Source organism: Amblyomma maculatum, chromosome 4 (genome assembly GCF_055883805.1).
Source record: "Amblyomma maculatum isolate TAMU_Amacu chromosome 4, ASM5588380v1, whole genome shotgun sequence".
Classification (NCBI taxonomy): Eukaryota; Metazoa; Arthropoda; class Arachnida; order Ixodida; family Ixodidae; genus Amblyomma; species Amblyomma maculatum.
In genome coordinates this window covers 118,137,217-118,158,334 of record NC_139347.1, presented here as the reverse complement: position 1 = coordinate 118,158,334, position 21,118 = coordinate 118,137,217, and the positions used below count along the sequence as shown (strand labels likewise).

The 21,118-nt window shown below is 44.2% G+C and overlaps 1 pseudogene; it reads right to left on the bottom strand.

The window, feature by feature from the left end:
• LOC146192222 (uncharacterized) overlaps window positions 1-19,971 on the bottom strand; it is a 66,846-nt pseudogene extending 46,875 nt beyond the window's left edge.
• Between the last annotated feature and the right edge of the window lie 1,147 nt (window positions 19,972-21,118).

Here is a 21,118-nt window from a genome sequence, read left to right as displayed (position 1 = left end):
ATCACCTAGAAGTTCAGAGAGACCTCGATCGCATAACCGTTTTGTGCACATCGTGGCAAATGTCACTTAACACCGAAAAATGCAAATAAATGACATTCAACCGGAAAACAATTCAACTCTTCTTTCAGTTAGCTAATAATACTTCAGCGTCCCACGCGAGTTCATAAAAAAACCTCGGCGTTCATTTTTCAAGTAACCTCTATTGGTCTACTCATGTACAGAAAGTAACAGCTAAACCATCACGCACATTAGGCTGTCTAAAACGCAATCTTCATGGAACTCTTGCCACTACCCGTAAGCTCGCCTACGAGAAATTTGTTCGGTCACAACTCGAATATGCATCTCTCATCTGGTCACCTCATCAGGTTTATTTATTCAATACTCTTGAATCGATTCAGAATCGCGCTGCGTGTTTTATTTCCCTAAGTTGCAACCGTAAATCGAGCGTCAGAAATATCAAATCTTCGATCTCTCTCTCCAGATTGCAATCACGAAGATTAATCGTCTTAATCTGCCTATTTCATACAATAGTCTACAGTCTCTACCATTCAACTCTGCCTCCTTAACAACCATTCCGCACCTCACGTCGTTTAAACAACCTTATACACTTCCAACGCATTGATGATAGAACCATTGCATTTAATCACTGCCGCAGGCTATCTGATCAACTGGAATGGTCTTCCGGAACACGTCGTAAATATATGGGATCCAACTCGTTTTAGGACAGAAATAAAGACCATTTTCTCAAATTACTTGCGTCTCATGAAACATTGTATATTGATGCTCCTACTTTTCAGTTACCAGTACTAACGGTCAATTATTTCTATATAAACGTGTTATTCATACTCCTGCCATTACGCCTATTAATGTAATCCTGCCTCACACAATACTCCGTCATTGGAGCTTGTGAGGTGATATGAATCATACAAAAAGGACCTGCCTGAGCATCGCCAGCGCGGAGTGCACGGAATCTTTCCGGAGCACGTTTCACATCTGAAACGATAAGTCTCTAGGAACCCCGAACCCCGACCCCTGTCTAGTGATGTGGCGTAGATACTTGTCTGTTATAAGGGCTAACTATGTCTGTGCCGCAGGGCAGCCCGCGGGCCGTCCTTAACTTTGCCTGCTTTTTTTGGTGCCGCACAGTACTTGACCGTCTTCGCGACGGGTTGATGCTTACCCAAACTACGGGCCAGGGAAGAACTGAACCCAAAGCTCTGAACCTGGAAGGCGTTTATGGGTTTTGCAAGGAATGCAGCGGTACAATGGGATCACTCACTAATGTTCCCGCCCCACTGCATTGGGAAATTGCCGTGGGACGGCATTACTTGACCTCATGGCGATCGCACAACCTCCTCCGACTTGGACTTCAATCTGTTTAGACTGGGACTGCGAGTTTGTTTTGCTTGGCAGTTTTCGTGCGAGTTTTTCTGTAATCGAACGAGGTGGATCAGAGAGCGCAAGACATGCGCAGTGGTGTGACGACGCGAAGGACAGTAAACAAGAATTCAACGTTCCCTGCTACCTCCTCTCAACCCGTGCTGGAACAGTCCTTGTTGTACGCGGAAGAGCCGCCTACAAGCAGCTCCGCGATATACCTGGACAGTCTGGTATCAAAGAAGACCTCAACGTCATCACCGCGTGGTGATGCTTATCGCGAGTTAACCTATGCTCCTGAGAACCAGAATCCGGAATGCCCTTCCCCCAGGGATGAAGGACATTTCAGGATGCTAGGCACGGCGTACGGCTTGCGATGGTCTAGTGCCCTGCGCCAACGAAGAAGAGGCGCGGAGGGAGCGCGGGGAGCGAGCGAGTGACAGATCCTGAAATGAATCGCCGCTGCGTGTCATGCTTCTCCGGGTCACTTGCGTGCTTATATGGATCTCTCTGGGTGTGCCAACCATCGCTGTACAATATTTACTTTAAAATGGCTGCTATTCAAGAGCCCATCCGCTCTCGTGATCCCTGTAATACAATTTTTAATTTTGTAATGAAAACGACTCACTATTTTGTAGAGAATAAACGCACTACATTTCCTGGGAATTCCTGGATAAAACGTGCCCGCTCACCGTATAATGCAAGAAACAAATATGCATACAACGCAAAAACTTTACAGGGCATAGTATATTGTAACACTTTTGCTAATCCTGAAGGACGCAAGCCCAGTTTAGCAATATATATATAGTATATAGCTATACATATATGCGAAAAACGACTGGTGCTCCTTAAAAAAATTGACAAAAACATCATTACCATACCAAAGAGGTTCTAATTGCATTTTACATACAAATTGTTGTATTTTGCTAATTATCTGAGTTTTTTTTGGTGCGCGATCACCTGTTTAGCCATTGCGTGGTGGGTGAAGTGAGAAGCCTCCAGCCTCGTGCGAAGAATTCTGCCTGCGTCAGTTGATTGTGAGGCATCATAAGGCAACATGTGACGGATGCATCAACAGCTGTCACTTTCGATCAGCAGAGAAAAGTGGTCGCGCTGAGTGTTCGCTGCCTGATGTGCAGTATGCCACAGAGAAGAATGCTCGCGCAGAGGAGTAACGCTCATGTAGCAGCCGCCCGTCACTAGAGAGAATATCTGCGAGGCACGGCGGCAGTGCCGGCTGGCGTCGTGCCAGGAGAGTTATACGGGGAAAATATGGCGCAGACTTGAACTGCACTTATTTATACCACACTCTATTGATTTGCCTTAGTGAAGTGCATTCCACTTTTATTTTAAACGTTTCCCAGTGTTGATAGATTTCGTGACAAACAGCACCAAGGACAGCTTGATGAATTCAAGGATGCGGCAGCAGGCGGCAGTGGCAAAGTACCCCAGTTTCAAACAAGCATCAGTTGCTAAGATGTGGACTTAGCCCTTTACACCGACTAAATTCCTCACCATACCTCAGCACATCGAAAGACTAAAATGTCGGAAAAACTGCGCTCAAATGCAGCATCAGCGTGTAATGCAATCGTCGGCCTTTTGTTGTTGGCGTTTCCTTGAAGGCTGTGATGTACATATAATCCCATATATTGAATTTTGCCCCTACGGCATCATCATCATTGCAGAACTGTCTGGGACACAAATTAAAAATGAAACAGAGTCATCAAAGAATAAAGACAAACACTCCTCCACCTCCCTGTCTACGATGACGACGCCGGTAAACTCCATGTTTTAAAATACTATGTTCCGGTATACTTTTGTACACCTGAAATTTCGCTATCGTCTTTTGGTACAAAACCACGTTTCCGTATTGTATCCTACCTGTTGTGAATTTTCTGTTTCGGTCGTGTAACGCTTGCTGGCGCTACTTAATGCAAACGAGAAATGCAAATTGTCATAGCAAAGCTGAGGATTAAGCAATGCAATATTCGCCTCACCCCTGAACTCGTAGGGCTCCGGCGTCGTCGTTTCTTCAATGTGAACCGCAGAACTGGGCTTCGTGGTCATCGGCGTCTTCTTGTTTATCGCGTTGACTGTAGAGGAAACAACAAAAGCGTAAAATCAACTATGCTGCAGGTTTATGCAATCAGCGTGACATGCTGTCGAAACATTGTGTGTGCGTTGGGAAATTCGGGGAACACGTCTAGGAAACTGAAGGGCTCGTTAAAATATGTATATGAAGAAAGAATACCCAGTCACCGAAATGTAAGACAACATGCAGGAATATTGCTCTTCAAATGACAACAGTACGCATTCTCCATTTAGGTGAAAACTAGTTGCCTTGAAATTGTAACAACAAATCAATAAACGTTTAATTTCTTGGAAAGCTATATAAGGTACTAATCTATAACTTCCGGTAACACCAAGAATTATAACATTATGCTCTCCTTGGTTTTAGTGAGCGGTCAAGTGTTCACAAGCGCATTTTGAACAAAACGTTTTTCTGTTTGTTTCTATTGTTTTCTGTATCCACTAATTTGTGCAACTCCACCCGAACAATGTAACGAGGAAGGATTTCTAACGCCTGAACAATGCAACGAAGAAGGATGGTTAGCCCCACTCCGGCCTCGATGGCACAATGGAACGGTTCTGCAATATTTCATCAAAGTACCTGAACAGCGGCTACTGGCATATTCAGGTGGACGGAAGAGATCACAAGATGACCGCAATAATCTCTCTGGAAACAATTACAAAGGTACAGAGTTCGGTAGCATCTCTGTTAATGAACGCAGAAATATCTCATTAGCCGTTCTAAGATTTAAATCTATCTTGTGTTGGATAACAACCAAAATAGTCTGTTCAGTCCAAATATAAACCAATGTGAATGGTGAAGTACCCGCAAGGTTAGAAGAATACTAAAAATATTTTTGGTTCACGAGAAGCCATGTCTGTTATGAAGGCCAGCTTGAAGTCTTACCACAAGCATACTGTTAACTGCCTGTCCTTAGGGGGAGGCAAAATGGCGGTATAGTTGTGGGAGGCTTCAGCGCCGAGGTTTCGTTGGCACTTACCGACTACGAAGCCTAGTATTGTGAAGATCACGAATGCCCCAAAGACCGCGCTGATGATGGTGATGTGCTGGCGCATAGCGTTTTTTTCCGCAGCTCTGCATGAACATGTAAAAAGATCCAAAATATTAGCACTCCTTAGTATAACAGCTCTCGGAAGCATCATCCGCTTGCACTTAGGGCCGACACTCGGGTACTTCAGATGGGCCTCTTCATGAACTACTGCATTTTATTTTGAGCCTCTTCATGAACTACTGCATTTTATTTTGATTACTGATTTAATCAGAAACTTTGAGTGAAAAAATTAGGTTAGTAGTTAGATTTGACTATTAACGTATAAAGAGCAGGTTATCCGGCTGTTTGGAGAATCACTTTGTTAGGGTGCAAATAATCATGCGTCTAATGCACTCGTATGTTACGGTCACTGTAAAGCGAAAATACTTTAACTTACAGTACTCTACAACCAGGACAATCTTAGACTTCAATCAAGCAGAAGTGAAGAATATTTCTGGAAAAGGCACTCTACTACCTATCGTATATCATGTACATACCACCAACCAGTTAAAATATTCTCGGAATATAACCAGCCCTTGTATATTGCATTCATTGATTACGAAAAAAACATTTGCAGTAGAAACCTCGGCGGTGATGCAGACAATGCAAAATAAGGGTGTAGACAAGCCGTATGTAAAACTACTGGAAGACATACATAGTGGTTGTACAGCAACGATAGTTGTGCCCAAAAAACTAACCAAATTCTATAAAGAAAGGTGTTAGGCAAGGAGACAATCTCCCCAGTACTATTCATAGCTTGCTAAAAGGTAGTATTCAGAGACTTGTAATGGGTGCAGTTAGGAATAACGGTAAAAGCAAAAAGTTGAGCGAGTTGGTACAAAATAAAGCAAAAAACAGCGCGGCAACAGAGACAAGAAGACGGGACCCAGCGCTGGTCCCGGCTTCGTTTCACTCTCTTGTCTGTGTTGTTGCGGGATTTTTTGCTTAATTAGGGATAACGGTAGACGAAGAATACCTCAATAATCTACGATTCGCTGATGGCATTGCCTGGCTAGATAACTCACGGGATGGGGATTAATTGCGCGGGATTATTGATCACTTAAACGGAAAGCACGAAAGTAGGCTTGAAAATCAATATGCAGATTTCTAAGGTACTCTTCAACAGCCTGGGGAAGGAAGAGCAGTTTACGTTAGGTAGCGAAGTACTGGAAATAGAACGCAAATATGTCTACTTAGTGTAGCCAGTAACCGCAGATCCGGACCATGAAATGAAAATAACAAAAAGAATAAGATTGGGATGGAGCGCGTTTCACTCGGCGATTATGACTAGCAGCTTACTGGTATCGCTCAAGAGCAAAGTACACAGCAGTTGCACCATACCTGTGCTCACCTACGGGGCTAAAACGTGAAGGCTAATCGAGAGGGTTCTGATTAAGTTGAGGGCAACGCAGAGGGCTATGGAACGAAAAATGATAGGGGTAAAACTAAGAGATAGGAAGCGTGCAGAGTGGGTCAGAGAAATCACTAAGGTCACTGACATCCTAGTGGAAATCAAGACGAAGGAATGGGAAAGGACAGGACATGTAGTGCGAAGAGAGGATGACCGATGGTCTCTTAAGGTGACAAACGGATTCCAATGGAAGGTAAGCAAAGCGGCGGGCGGAAGAAAGTTAGGTGGGCGTTGGAGGTTAAGAAGTTCGCAGGGTCAAGTGGATGTAGCTAGCGCAGGACCGGGTTATTTGGAGGAATATGAGAAATGCTTTCGCCCTTCAGTGGGTATAGTTTGGCTGATGATGATGATGATGATGATGATTACACTATTACTGGACATTCCTGAAAGCGGTGTACAGGCTACATTGATTTAGGTGTAGCGAGAATGTAAATTTCAGATTGCACGTCGCATATATATCCGGAGTCCTTAAAGCTTTAAATTTATTGAAGATTTTTGTAAAATAAACAACAAAGATAGCTCTTCACTTACACAGCTTCAAGTAATTTTTATACAAGGCAACTCGCAATTAACAAAGAAATATACACGTTAGAGAGGGAGCTCATCGTAGGCACTTGCGCAAGTCACGATGACAAGAAAGGAAAAAGATTCTTCAGAGTGAATCATTCATTGGAAAGTAAACAAACATTGCGATGAACTAATAGGCGGATTAACTATCGAGTAGGCAGGCACATGATCTTAACTTATAGGTAAGGGGACGCCAAGGACAAGGAAAATTTGAGACCATTCAGCTTACTATCTTTTAAGTACAATGCATTTACGAAGGCAATCGGCGATAGGATCAGAGCAATCTTAAATACTAATAAACCAAAGGACAATCTTAAATTCGGAAGCGGTACTCCACGAAAAAGCATTTGACTCAGTAGAAACCTCGCCAGTGATACAGGCATTGCGAAATCAGGGGGTAGACGAGCCGTACGTGAACGTGCTGGTAGTTCTGCACAAAGTAACAAAATTCCCATAAAGAAAGGTGTTAGGCAAGGAGACACAATCTCCCCAGTACTATTCACAGCTTGTTTAGAGGAAATATTCAGAGACTTGGAATGGGAGCAGTTAGGGATAAGGGTAGATGGAGAATACCTCGTAATCTGCGATTTGCTGATGACATTGCCTTGCTAAGCAACTCAGGAGATGAACTATAAAGAATGATTGGTGACCTAGGCAGGAAAAGTAGAAAGGTAGGCCTGAAAATCAATATGCAGAAGACTAAGGTAATGTTCAACAGCCTTGGGAAGGAACAGCAGTTTACGTTAGGTAGCGAAGCACTGGAAGTAATAGGCGAATATGTCTACTTAGGACAGGTAGTAACCGCAGATCCGTACCATGAAAAGGAAATAACAAGAAGAATAAGATTTGGATGGAACGTATTTGCAAGCATTCGCAGAATATGCAGAATATGACTAGCAGATTACCGGTATCGGTCAAGAGGTAAGTATACAACAGTTGTATCCTGCCTGTCCTCACCTATGGCACCGAAACGTGGAGGCTAACCAAGAGGGTTATACTTAAGTTGAAGACAACGCAGAGGGCTATGGAACGAAAAATGGTAGGGGTAACATTAAGAGGTAGGAAGCGTGCAGAGTGCATTCCAACTTGAGTTCATGCGTTACTCAAGTTAATGACATTCTAGTGGGAATCGAGAAGAAGAAATGGGCATGGGCAGGGCAAGTAAGGCGAAAAGAGGATAACCAATGGTCTCTTAAGGTAACAAACTGGATTCCAAGAGATGGGAAGCACAGCAGAAGGGCGGTAGGAAGTTAGGTGGGCGGATGAGGTTAAGAAGTTCGCAGGGGTCAAATGGGTGCAGCTAGCACAACACCGTGTTAACTGGAGAAATATGGGAGAGGCCTTCGCCCTGCAGTGGGTATAGTCAGGTTGATGATGGTGACTCTACCCTTGATCCTATTCACACTATAAAATAGGTAATAGAAATGTGCTCACAATATAAGCAGCACCTATAAATAGCATTAACTACGAGAAAGCATAATTGACTCGATCGAAACGTCAACAGTCATGAAGGCATTGCGAGATCAGGGGGCAGGTCGCCCGTATGTGGAAGTACTGGAAGATATCTGTAGTGACTGCACAGCCACCATAGGTCTGCACATTTAAAGTGATAAAATATCAATTAGGATAGGTTTTAGGAGAAGAGACAAGGCCTCCCCAGTGTTTTTACAGCTTTCTGGGAGGGTGTATATTGAAAGACATGGAATGGGAGCAGTTAGAAATCAGTGTCGACGGAGAATATCCCATTAACTGCCAATCGCTGGTGACATCGCCTTGTTACGTAACTCAACGGACTAATTGTAACTAATGCCTGATTTTCTAGAAAGGAGAAGCACAAATGTAGGCCTAAAGATTAATATGCCGAAGACTAAGATAACGTTGAACAGCCAGGGAAAGGAACAGCAATTTAACATAGGTAGCAAAGCGCTGGAAGTGGTAGGCAAATATGTCTACTTAGGCCAAGTAGTAACCGCAGAACCCGACCACTAAAGGGAAATAACAAGGACAACAATAGTGGGATGTAGCGCGATTGGAAGGTACTCAAACATTATGACTAGCGGCTTACCGGTATCAATTGTGGGGCCTAGCCGCATCTTTGAATGTTTTAAAGCGGGCGTGCTCTTTCCTATGGGGATTGGTATTTTCCCGGGCAGCGCGAGTGCGCAACAGCGAGCTGCCAATTTTGAAGCGACACGTTATCGGTGTGAAAACTAGGGTAGATAAGCGCGTCGGAAGCAAGGCTCGGGGCTTTTGCCCGTTTGCAGTCCAGCGAGTGGCGGCCAGCAAACGTCACGGGCCAGCGGGATGTGCACGGACGACGGAACGAAGGCCTGCAGGGCTAAGACAGAAGCAGTGCCTGCAGGAAAGGCATAGGCGTATTTGCGTGAGTTGCTGTTATTGAAAAAGAAATGTTTCTCGTACCGCCGTCAGCCCTTTGGCCCTATCGCTCGCCTTATTCGGCGCGTAGTGTGTTTGTCATGCCGCGGTAAATCCCTGATCCTCGTTTCGTTTCATTCTTGGTAGTCCATTGAGCGCACCTGGACAGCATGCTTCCAGCGCAGGGGTGCCCGATGTTTTCTTTTTATTGAATGCCTTCGTGTTTACCGGGAATAAACCGGTGTTTTCAGTAGAGACTGGACTTGGCACTCGTTGCGCGAGGCGACGGCTAGCGAACTCGTTTCTTAGAAGGCGAGGCCTTCACAATCAAGAGGAAAGTGTGTAACTGTTGCATCCTACCGGCTCTCACCATATGGCTGAAACTTTAAGGTAAACGATAAGGGTTCTATACTTAAGTTCAGGACAACGCAGATAGCTGGAATGGAATATGGTAGATGGAACGTTAAGTGATACGAAGCTTGCAGTGTGGGCCAGACAAATAACACATTACTGAAATTCTAGTCGAAGTTACGAAGAAGAAATAGTCATGGACAGGGCATGTAGCATGAGCAGAGGACAACCGATGCTCCCCAAGAATAACCGATTGAATTCTAAAGGTACGTAAGCGTAGCAGGGGACAGCAGAAAGTTAGGTGGGCGGATGAGGTTAAGACATTTGCACGGGTCAGGTGAATGCAGGTAGCACAGGACCATTTTAATGGCAAGTCCTGCAGGTGGTAGTCCGACTGATGATGATAATGATGGTGATGATGATGATCATCCAGCAAAATGCAGCACAACTGGTCCTTACAAAAGATGGAGAACAAACATGTTGCGTTAATTGCGAAAAGCTGTATCCCAACGACGACAAATGACAATATTACCAGACAAATCATGGAATGAGCAATAAATTTAAGTGGTAAGGTAGCTAGTCAGGACGCTGGAATACATACGAATAAGAAACTCTGTTTAATGAAAGTGTAAATGTGAAAGCATCTAACAACACATCTGGAAGAAAACTGGTAGAATTATTAAAAAAAACTAGATTATAAAATATATACATAGGGAATTTGGTTTGGTTTGGTTTGTGGGGTTTACCGTCCCAAAGCGACTCAGGCTATGAGAGACGCCGCAGTGGAGGACTCCGGAAATTTCGACCACCTGGGGTTCTTTAACGTGCACTGACATCGCACAGCACATAGGGAATTTGGCACGGTGTGCAATGAAGGGAGGCAACGTGGAAGCCAAAGTTAGAAAATTAACCTGGAGCAAAAGATCACGTCTGCTGACGATATGGCAGTGGGATAACCTACAAGAACAAAGCTGAAGTAAGGCAGCCGGTGATTGTTACGCGGATTTGAAGAGTTGCACAAGCACAAGTATTGATAAAGCACAGAGGAAGTGGTGCGCAGGAAATGTGGAGCTGGCGAGAAAAAGTCGCCAAGTAGCAAGTCGATCTTGAACTGACGGTGAACGAGAGACGTCATGTAAAAAACACTGGCCGCGATTAAAATGCACCTATCAATATCTCAAATGTATTGGAAGCCCAGCAATGTGAGACCATTTGTCCGGTGTACAATTGAAGCACTGCAGTGAATGGTTTGCGAGAGGTATATTCCGGCATTTCAAATATGGCACAACCACAATTTTTTTGTCTAAACAAATTTTATTTATCTTTAATTCTCAAATATTCCCTTCCTGATGCATCTATCAGTATGTTCTATATAGCTCAACTCCGTTTTACTGATATAGTTCTCGTATGAATCGCACAGATTCCTAATAACCAATCCGTACTTATGTTAACCTGTTGTTTTAGATTCAGGGCTAGGTCGTATGCCCCAAGGAGGACTGCAGTGGCCCGTCTCTTTATCGATTTCCATATCTTGCCCAAGGGTTGGGGGCACGATAGAGCTGGAACAGGCCTCAAAGAATGCCTTCGTGCCTGATTTCGAATGCCTCAGCTCACACATAGCTCGTGGTCGTAGTTTCATTGGTTTGATGCCTCTTGTGTTTTTGCACAACCGAGCGAATAAGTCCTTCCACGTCGTGCATGTCTCCATACCTTTCAGATTCGCCTTGCTGCACAGTTGGTCCCAGTGGAAATTCTTGTGCCAGCTTGTACAGACCGGAACCAAAGAGCCAGCGTTATTACAGAATCACTGAATACAACACAGTGACAGCAGAGAAGGTGTTGTTTTGACGCGAAAGCTCTTCGTCCTCCTTACAGCGGAAAACAGGGCACCGGCACGTCGAGAAAGATCAGGATTACTCGAATACGTTCGTCGTCACACGAGATCCAGTGGAAAGGGTAATCAATCATATGTGTTTAAGAGAAAATTTACGGAGGCTGAGATGGGAATTGGGCCCGGGAGCACTGGATCCCGTGTCCTACACTCTGCAACCTCATTTGTATGTAGGTACTTGCGTACGCCTTGGTGAAAGAGGGGCTGCATATCTTTATAGGTGGGCTTAAACGCCACTACTTACTGCTATATTCTAATGGGCACTTGCGAGTTTTCTGATTCAGTAAATTAGATAGCCTGCCTCACAACCCTTAACCAAATCCCTAAACTACGAAAGATTCGAACCAACAGCTTAAATTATCACTGCTGAGCTTGGACACACCAACAAGAAAGCACGCAGCAGAATACTGAAGCGCGGGACATAAGAATCAATAGATGTATTATTGCAGGTATTCAGGGAAGCCAGGAGCGAGTGCATGTTTATGAGCAGTGATGAAAAAATTACGTCGAACCATGCACACCACATAAAAGAACGAAGACGACTGTGTCTTGCCTTCTTTTTATGTGGTCTGAATGGGTATGTGCAATTTTTTTACCAATTGTAGCATGCAACAACTACCCCAAAAAGAGGGGGCATTGTGAGAAGTATATTGGCGCGAAGGTCATTAGCGCTAAGGAGTGGTACCCTTAAAAGCGTAACTTAAGTTTCATCCATAATTTGTATTTATTTATGGTCACCAGCAGCCATCTATATGAGAACCTTATTTAAGATTTTGTTTTAATAAAAAGCATAGCTTTCAGCGCAATGCGAAGGTTCATGTGCCGAACATGATCTGAGTTGCGTATTCGAGTATTCTGAGACTTGCGCTATGATGACCATGTGTGCGTGGAAAAGTGACGGGAGTCTGAAAAGCGAGTTTAACAAGGTGCCTAAATTTCTGTACCTTACGGCATCCGCACGCATCTGCGTCTTTAGACCCGGCGGAAATTCTTGCCCCATCCTGAAAACTTAGTCGCATTGTTCTTTTATAGTTACTTAGAGCAACGCATTCACAACAATGAGTCCTTTGCTGATTGAAGGCCGCTCCCACTTAAATAATTTTTGAGAGGGCAGCTATAAAACGAGAAGCAGTGCAGTGACAATAACGTTCTCAACTACTTTCATCATCTGTGGTACCATCTAGAGAGACGGTCATTATTGTATCTCTTCACGTCCATTTAGGGTCTTTGAGTATGCGGCATAACAGCAAGTACATTTTACTGTGACAACGTTAAAATACACTTAATCAACTGGTAATAAATCATAAGCAATTATTATCAATGGAAAGTACGAACAAATACACTGTTCACACAGTCATTTTTTAATGTCCTTCCAAAGCATTGCTACTAGGTGCATGACAGCTCTATGCACGATGCCAAAAGCTAAAAAAAATATACATTTCATTCATGCTTTAGCGCCCAGGTTACACAAAGCATTTAGATAAAGAGTCTTGACTGGAAATAGCAGGTCACCAAAGGGATAAAGTCCGTTAGCGACAATCAGTGATTTAATCGTGGATAAAGGCCGTTAGCGAAAATCAGTGCTTTAGTCGTGTACAGTTACTTAATGAGTGAAACCAATTAAAAGGCCCCTCGCGACAGAACATAAAGTTGACTTTTCATAAATATGACGATCACTACGAGAACACAAAACCGGGACGCATAGGCTAAGCAGTGCTGTCCATATTTTATATAACACAATACTGAGCGACATGCAAAACGTTTCTTCTGACTGTGAAGCTACGAGTATGTTTCCCACTACAGTAGCGCGGGTTATGGAGCAGCTAGTTACGGTTGTTTCCTGCTAGCCATTAGACGTGTTTCATTGTCAAAGGAACAGCCAGTGGCTACAGACGAAACAATGTTGATTCCAAGCCATCATTCGCGCAGACGTGAGCTTGAGCTGCCCCGACAGAGGGACATAAATACTTACGTAGTTGTATCTGTAGGAAGGAAATAAATAGATCAATCGTGTGAGAAGCATGAAACCGTTGAAATAAATTTAAAGACAAGGCGTTGCCTATAATTTGATTCCTATTAGAGAGGTTAATTTATTTAGCCATGCATAAACGAAATATATTAGACACCTCATCTCGTCTAGTCTTCGATGTTTTGTCTGCGCTGCGCACGATTTCGAGAAGTTTATACTATAAGGATAGTCTATAACAAGCCTGTGACAGTAGCTGTTATCTATGAAGAGGTTCTTACAGCAGAGACCTAAACTCTTACATATATAGCCAACTACCATGCGAGCAACTGCAGATATAATATATATATATATATATATATATATATATATATATATATATATTAAGGAAAGAAGCCAACAGTCGGCGAGGCCAAGGAAACCATTGGAGATTTTACTTTGTCTTTATATATATATATATATATATATATATATATATATATATATATATATATATATATATATATATGTATATATATATATATATATATATATATATATATATATATATATAGATATGAAGGAAAGAAGGCAGCAGTCGGCGAGGCCAAGGAAAGCGTTGGGGATGGTATTTTATGTTTTTTTTTTAATGTTTACTTGGATAATTACAGAGACTAGTAATGTAATCTGTTTAGGGGAAGATAATTAAACACAAAGTAGAAGAAAAAACAACGTGCCGATGGTGGGAACCGAACCCACGACCTCCGAATAACGCGTCCGGTGCTCTTCCAACTGAGCTACATCGGCCGCTGACCCCCCTGCTACTTTCTTGGGTATTTATGTTGTCTGTATACGAACCATGAGAGTGTTCACCAGCGCCGGACGCGTTACTTGTTTTTTCTTCTACTTTGTGTTTATATAATCTTTCCCTTAAACAGATTCCATTACTAATCTCTGTAATTACCCAAGTAAACATTAAAAAAAAAGACGTAAAGTACCATCCCCAACGCTTTCCTTGGCCTCGCCGACTGCTGGCTTCTTTCCTTCATGTATTATAACGAGCACCCTCATTTCCCCTTAATTGATCTGCTTGTAGCTTACGGGGGTCTCGGTTCTGGCAGTCTTGAAGCCATAGGTAGCGTAAGAGGGTTCTAGCACAGCTTTCGCCCTCGCTCTCGATCACGTTCTACGTGACGCTGGCGGTAACAAAGGACGTTCCACGTCCGCCGCCTTGGCTGAGGGTGGCGCTGGTAAACACTATCAAGGTTCGTATACAGACAACATAAATACCCAAGAAAGTAGCAGGGGGGACAGCGGCGGATGTAGTTCAGTTGGAAGAGCACCGGACGCGTTATTCGGAGGTCGTGGGTTCGGTTCCCACCATCGGCACGTTGTTTTTTCTTCTACTTTGTGTTTAATTAGCTTTCCCCTAAACAGATTACATTACTAATCTCTGTAATTATCCAAGTAAACATTAAAAAAAAAAGACGTAAAGTACCATCCCCAACGCTTTCCTTGGCCTCGCCGACTGCTGGCTTCTTTCCTTCATGTATTATAACGAGCACCCTCATTTCCCCTTAATTGATCTCTCTCTCTCTCTCTCTCTCTCTCTCTCTATATATATATATATATATATATATATATATATATATATATATATATATATATTGTAGCTTGTGCAACAGCAGCCGCTAGGCGGCTGCTCATCGAGAGTCTCGTACGCGGACTCGAAGAAGTGGCCCCGTGGCGTTCGAGAAGGAGCTGAAGTCGGCTGCTGTCACTCGGTGCTCTGGACCTGCTCTCCTGTACCTGCTAGGTCAACCCCCTACTGAAAAAAAAGTCAACTTGATGAATTCTAAAGCAGAGAGAACGAAAATATGAAGCAAGAAACATGCCGTAGGCAGTGCGCTAATTTTCTCGAGAAAAGTACGGCTTCATGCGCACGGCACGGACAACCTCGGATTTCTGCTGGCGACGTGTAGAAGAAAAGCCGTCCGGAAGCACTTCGTACGTGACGTCGCTCAGCTGACGGAGCACTTTGTATGGGCCAAAGTACTGCTTCAGAAGTTTTTCGGATTGTCCCCGACGTCGAATCAGAGTCCAGAGCCACGCTTTGTCGCCCGGTTCGAAAGTCACTACACGGTATATATATATATATATATATATATATATATATATATATATATATATATATATATATATATATATATATATATATATATATATATATATAGCCGACTGTCGGCTTCTTTCCTTCATGTATTATAACGAGTACCCTCATTTCCCCTTAACTGATCTGTATATATATATATATATATATACAGATCAGTTAAGGGGAAATGAGGGTACTAGTTATAACACATGAAGGAAAGAAGCCGACAGTCCGCGAGGCCAAGGAAAGCGTTGGGGATGATACTTTGCCTTTTTTTTTAATGTTTACTTGGATAATCACAGAAATTAGTGATGTATTCTGTTTATGGGAAATATAATTAAACAGAAAGTAGAAGAAAAAACAACGTGCCGATGGTGGGAACCGAACCCACGACCTCCGAATATCGCGAATATATATATATATATATATATATATATATATATATATATATATATATATATATATATATATACAATGAATGGCACACAATGCCTGCTTTCGTCGCCTGTGGTCATACCTGTTACTGTACTTCCTCCCATGTGCCGTGTTATTTTTTTTTTTACTTTCCACCTGCAGGTTTAATCACTCCTCATCTGCACCTGCATTTTACCTCAACAATACCATTGTACTTCCCTCTCTTTTTTAGGTTTTTTTTTCTACTCTCCACCTGCAGTGTATCACTTCCCATCTGCACCTGCTTTTTAACCATACAATACGATTGTACTTCCCTCCTGCTAAGCCCCCTTTCCCTCTTTGCATCTCCGCTACCTGTTTCTTTTCCGCTCTTCGCGTTTAAATCTACCCGCATCGCTTACATTCGTACACCTGATGAAGGCCAGCGTCTGGTCGAAACGTCGAGTCCAATAAATGTTTCTTTAAATGAAGCGTACACTTCGCTCTATAGTTTTTAAAGCGGCCTAGCATGTTAAATGTTCTCGCATCCTATATATATATATATATATATATATATATATATATATATATATATATATATATATATATATATATATATAGCGTGAGCCTCGTCTGTCGGGGCCCCTAAGGTCGCAGGAGGCGATTCTGCAGGACTTGATTCTTCTCTGCTTCCGTCGGGGTCTGATGAGCGTTTTCGGATCTGGTTGACATGACGTCAAACGACTCCGTCCTCAGTAGCCACAGTGACTAGACGGGCACCACTCGTCGATTTCACTTTGCCTGGTGTCCACTTTTCACCTACGCCGTAGTTGCGCACATAGACGGCGTCTCCCGGGGTGAAGTACCAACTGGCGGAATCAGTCTCTGAATGCTTGGGCATTTCGTAGTTCTTGGGAGGAAAACACATATCTAATTTTGTACGCAAACGGTATCCCAGAAGAAGTTCGGACGGAGTAGAGCCTGAAGCTTGTGGCGAATTTCTGTAGTTACAAAGAATTCTCGCCAGAGCAGTTGCCAACTACACGCCCGGCATTTTCTTCAAGCCCTCCTTGACTGTTCTTACGGCCCGTTACGCAAGACCATTGCTCTGGGGGTGACAAGGCGGGGTACGAATATGCTCGATTCCATTTTTCTGTAGGAATACCGCAAACTCTAACCCAGTAAAGGGTGTACCGTTGTCGGTAACTATGGTGCGGGGAAATCCAAACCTGCTAAACAAGGTTCTCATGAAATCGGCAGTGGCTTTAGCGGTTGCGCGAGATACTGGAATGGCTTCTATCCAATTGCTGTGTGCATCGACAATTACCAACAACATTTTGTTTCCAATAGGCCCTGCATAGTCTGCATGCAGCCGTGACCACCTCTCTCTTGAAATCGGCCAGCTGACAGGATTCCTAGGGGGCATGGGCAAAGCCTGCACACAGCTTCGACAATTCGAGACCAATCTACAAATATCTTGATCTAAACCGGGCCACCAAAACTTAGCCCTCGCCCTTGTCTTCATGGTTGACGCACCCTGATGAGACTCGCGTAGCATCGTCAACAGTTTCTCACGCGCCGCACTTGGTATCACCACACGATGCCCCCAGTACAACAGCCCCTTCTCCACAGACAACTCATGTCTCCTTTTCCGGAATTCCGCCACTTCCCTGCTGTCACCTTCTACGACGGAGGGCCATCCGTTAGTCACGTACCTGCATATCTCTTGCAAAAGCCCGTCAGCTGCCATGAGCGCTTGAGTCTCTTGGTTGGAAACCGTTGGTTGGTCCCGTTGGTCGATTATAAGCACCATTTCCGACAGATCTTCTGTTTCCGCTTGCGGCTCCTGCAGCGGTTGAGGCAAACGGCTTAGAGCGTCAGAAATTAGCATCTGTTTTCCAGGTTTACAAATGAACTTGTACTTGTATGACCCTAGCAAAAGCGCCCAGCGCTGAATTCGGACTGAAGCCATGACAGAAGTTTGACGATCCTGTCGGAGTAGACCTAATAAGGGGCGGTGGTCCGTTACAAGTGTGAACTCCCGTCCCAACAGGTAATCGCGAAACCGTGTCACGCCAAACACCAGGGCTAAAGCCTCTCGCTCAATTTGGGAGTAGTTTCTCTCAGCTGAGGTGAGCGTCCGTGATCGGAAGCCAATTGGCCTGTCTTCACCATTTATTCGGTGGAAAAGGGCAGCACCGACACCATAAGGTGAAGCATCGCATTCCAACGTCAACTCCAGCTGCGGATTAAAGTACGTTAGCACTGGGGCTGAACGCAAAGCATCCTTGGCCTTCTTAAATGCCGCGTCTTCTTTTTCGTGCCAAACCCATTTTGCACCTTTTTCAAGAAGGCTGTACAGGGGTGCAAGCATAGTAGAAAGATTTGGCAAAACTTGTAAAATGTAACCATTCCCACGAAGGATCGCAAATCGGCAACATTTCGCGGTAAAGGGGCTAGCCTGATTGCATCCACGTGCTTCTCGAGGGGGTGTAGTCCTCCAGCATCAATACGACGACCAAGATACGTCGCCGATTGTTTTGTTCGCCGAACTTCCACTTGTCGTAACGAAGTTTGATACCGTTCTCGCGGAAACGATAGCACCGCTTGCAGGTTTGCGTTATCAGCATCGCTGCTCTCGGCTACCAGGACATCGTCTAGATAAGCCTGAGTCCCTTTTAGTCCTTGCAGCACCGATTCAATCTTTCGTTGGAATATCGCTGGCGCTGATGCGATGCCAAACGGAAACCTGTTGTAGCAAAAGAGCCCCTTGTGTGTGTTTATCACTGCTAATTTCCGCGAGTCTTCATCTAGCTCAACCTGATTGTAAGCATCGCGAAGGTCTAAAGTACTGAATTTTTTTTCCTCCACATAGATTCGCAAAAATGTCGTCTATGACAGGCAAGGGGTACTGCTCAACCTCGCAAACAGGGTTTAGTGTAATCTTAAAGTCCCCCCAAATGCGCACTGTTCCGTCTTTCTTCCGAACTGGCACGATGGGCGTTGCCCATTCAGAATGAGGAACTGGTGATATTATGCCAGCCGAGACTAATCTGTCAAGCTCTTTGGACACTTCATCACGAAGTGCAAAAGGAATTTTCCTTGCCTTAAAGAACTTGGGGTTTGCTCCGGCCTTGATTTGCAGTCGGGCTGGCGGACCTTTCATGAGACCAGCGCCTTCAGTGAACAGGTCGCAGTTTTGCTGGAGCAGCATCGGCACGTCCTTCCAGGCTTGCTTTGATAAGGAAGGCTTCGAATACATGGTCAGCACCTGAATGCGTTCGTCCGTCAATTTTTTTAGCAGGTCCCGACCGCAAAGACTGGGGCCATTGCAGTCTAAAACAGTCAGACTGCATTGTACTGTGGTACCTTCATAGGAAACTGGCATGGTCAGTGTACCGAGGAGTGGCAACTTTCCGAGATAGCATGAAAGCTGTACTACCGACTTTTGCAGCTGCGGCCATTGATGGGAGTGCACTTGGTAAATGCGTTTGGGAATGACGCAAACAGGGGAGCCGGTATCAATATCCATCATTATTTCGATGCCATTCCATGCAAACGATTTTCTGATGGGGGGTATAAGAGAGCGCGTGGTGGTCAAGGACCAGATTTGTGACGCGCTACTATCACTCTCTTCGGTTTCTGTCGTCTGTGCTGTTAGTGCTAGCGTCCTGCTTGTCTCATTTGCCGCACACATTCGCGCTAAATGCCCTGGCCGTGCACACTTAAAACATTTGCGCTTGATTAGTCGACAAGCCTTTGTATTATGACCATGCTTACCGCAACATTTGCATTGTTGCACGCCCTGTGACTTCGTGCGCGATTCGTATTGGCCAGAGAGCTTTAGCAATCTCGCTTGCTCTTGGTCAGTAACAATCCCTTGCGAATCGCGTTCAGCGCTCTCGGCAGCGAGGGCAAGAGCCTCGGCTTCTTCGAGATTCAGATTTTTCTTCGCTAACAGCTGCTTCTGCAGATTCTTGGATCTGACACCACACACAATACGGTCCCTTATCATTCTGTCTAGCATAGTTCCAAAATTGCAATTGTGTGCCATTTGCCGTATTGCCACAATGAATGCATGTACAGATTCCCTTTCTTGCTGGCAGCGATGGAAGAACTTGAAACTTTCAGAGATTTCATTCGGTACCGGATCATAGTTGCTGCTTAACGTCTCCACAACTTCTTTGTAGGTAAGGTCGTTAGGCTTTCGCGGTGCTACCTTCCCGTTCAAAATTTCTATTGTTCTTGTTCCAAGCGCCGCTACCAGCAGGGCTCTATTCTTAGCATCGTCTATCAGATCATTCGCTTCGAAATAAGCTTGAGCCTTGACAAGGTACGGCTGCCACTTATTTTTTCGTCTTCGAATTCCGCTAGCCTGTGCGCCATGGCTGATCCTTTACGGTGGGTTCCTTCTGCTTGGCTGTCGTGCTTGGGCGTATTGCTGGCTTCCTTGCTGAAGCAAATCCTCGTCGCCACTGTTGCGATCTACCGGCCAAAGGCCGGCAGCTACGCGCTGAAAACCAGGCAGATTCGCAGAGCGAAAAGACGACGCTTTATTTCCGGCTCGGAAATATATAGAGAAGAAAAGAAAGGAGGGGAAGAAGGAAAGAGGGATTATCGACGCATGCGCTGGTTATCTGCGGCATTGTTATCTGCAGCATATATATATATATATATATATATATATATATATATATATATATATATATATATATATATATATATATATATATATATATATATATATCATCATCATCATCATCAGCCTGATTATACCCACTGCAGGGCGAAGGCCTCTCCCATATCTCTCCACTTAACCCGGTTCTGTGCTAGCTGCATCCACCTGACCCCTGCGAACTTCTTAATTTCATCCGCCCACCTAACTTTCTGCCGCCCCCTGCTACGCTTTCCTTCCCTTGGAATCCAGTTTGTTACCCTCAGCGACCATCGGTTATCCTCTCTTCGCACTACATGTCCTGCCCATGTCCATTTCTTCTTCTTAATTTCCACTAGAATGTCGTTAACTTGAGTTATTTCTCTGACCCACTCTACACGCTTTCTATCTCTTAATGTTACCCCTACCATTTTTCGTTCCATAGCCCTCTGGGTTGTCCTCAACTTAATTAGAACTCTCTTGGTTAGCCTCCACGTTTCAGCCCCATAGGTGAGTACAGGCAAGATGCAACTGTTGTATACTTTCCTCTTGAGCGATACCGGTAAGCTGCTAGTCATAATCTGCGAGTGCTTGCCAAATGCGCTCCATCCCAATCTTATTCTTCTTGTTATTTCCTTTTCATGGTCCGGATCTGCGGTTACTACCTGTCCTAAGTAGATATATTCGCCTACTACTTCCAGTATTTTGCTTCCTAATGTAAACTCCTGTTCCTTCCCGAGGCTGTTGAACATTATCTTAGTTTTCTGCATATTGATTTTCAAGCCTACCTTTCTACTTTTCCTGTCTAGGTCATCAATCATTATTTGCAGTTCATCTCCCGAGTTGCTTAGCAAGGCAATGTCATCAGCAAATCGCAGA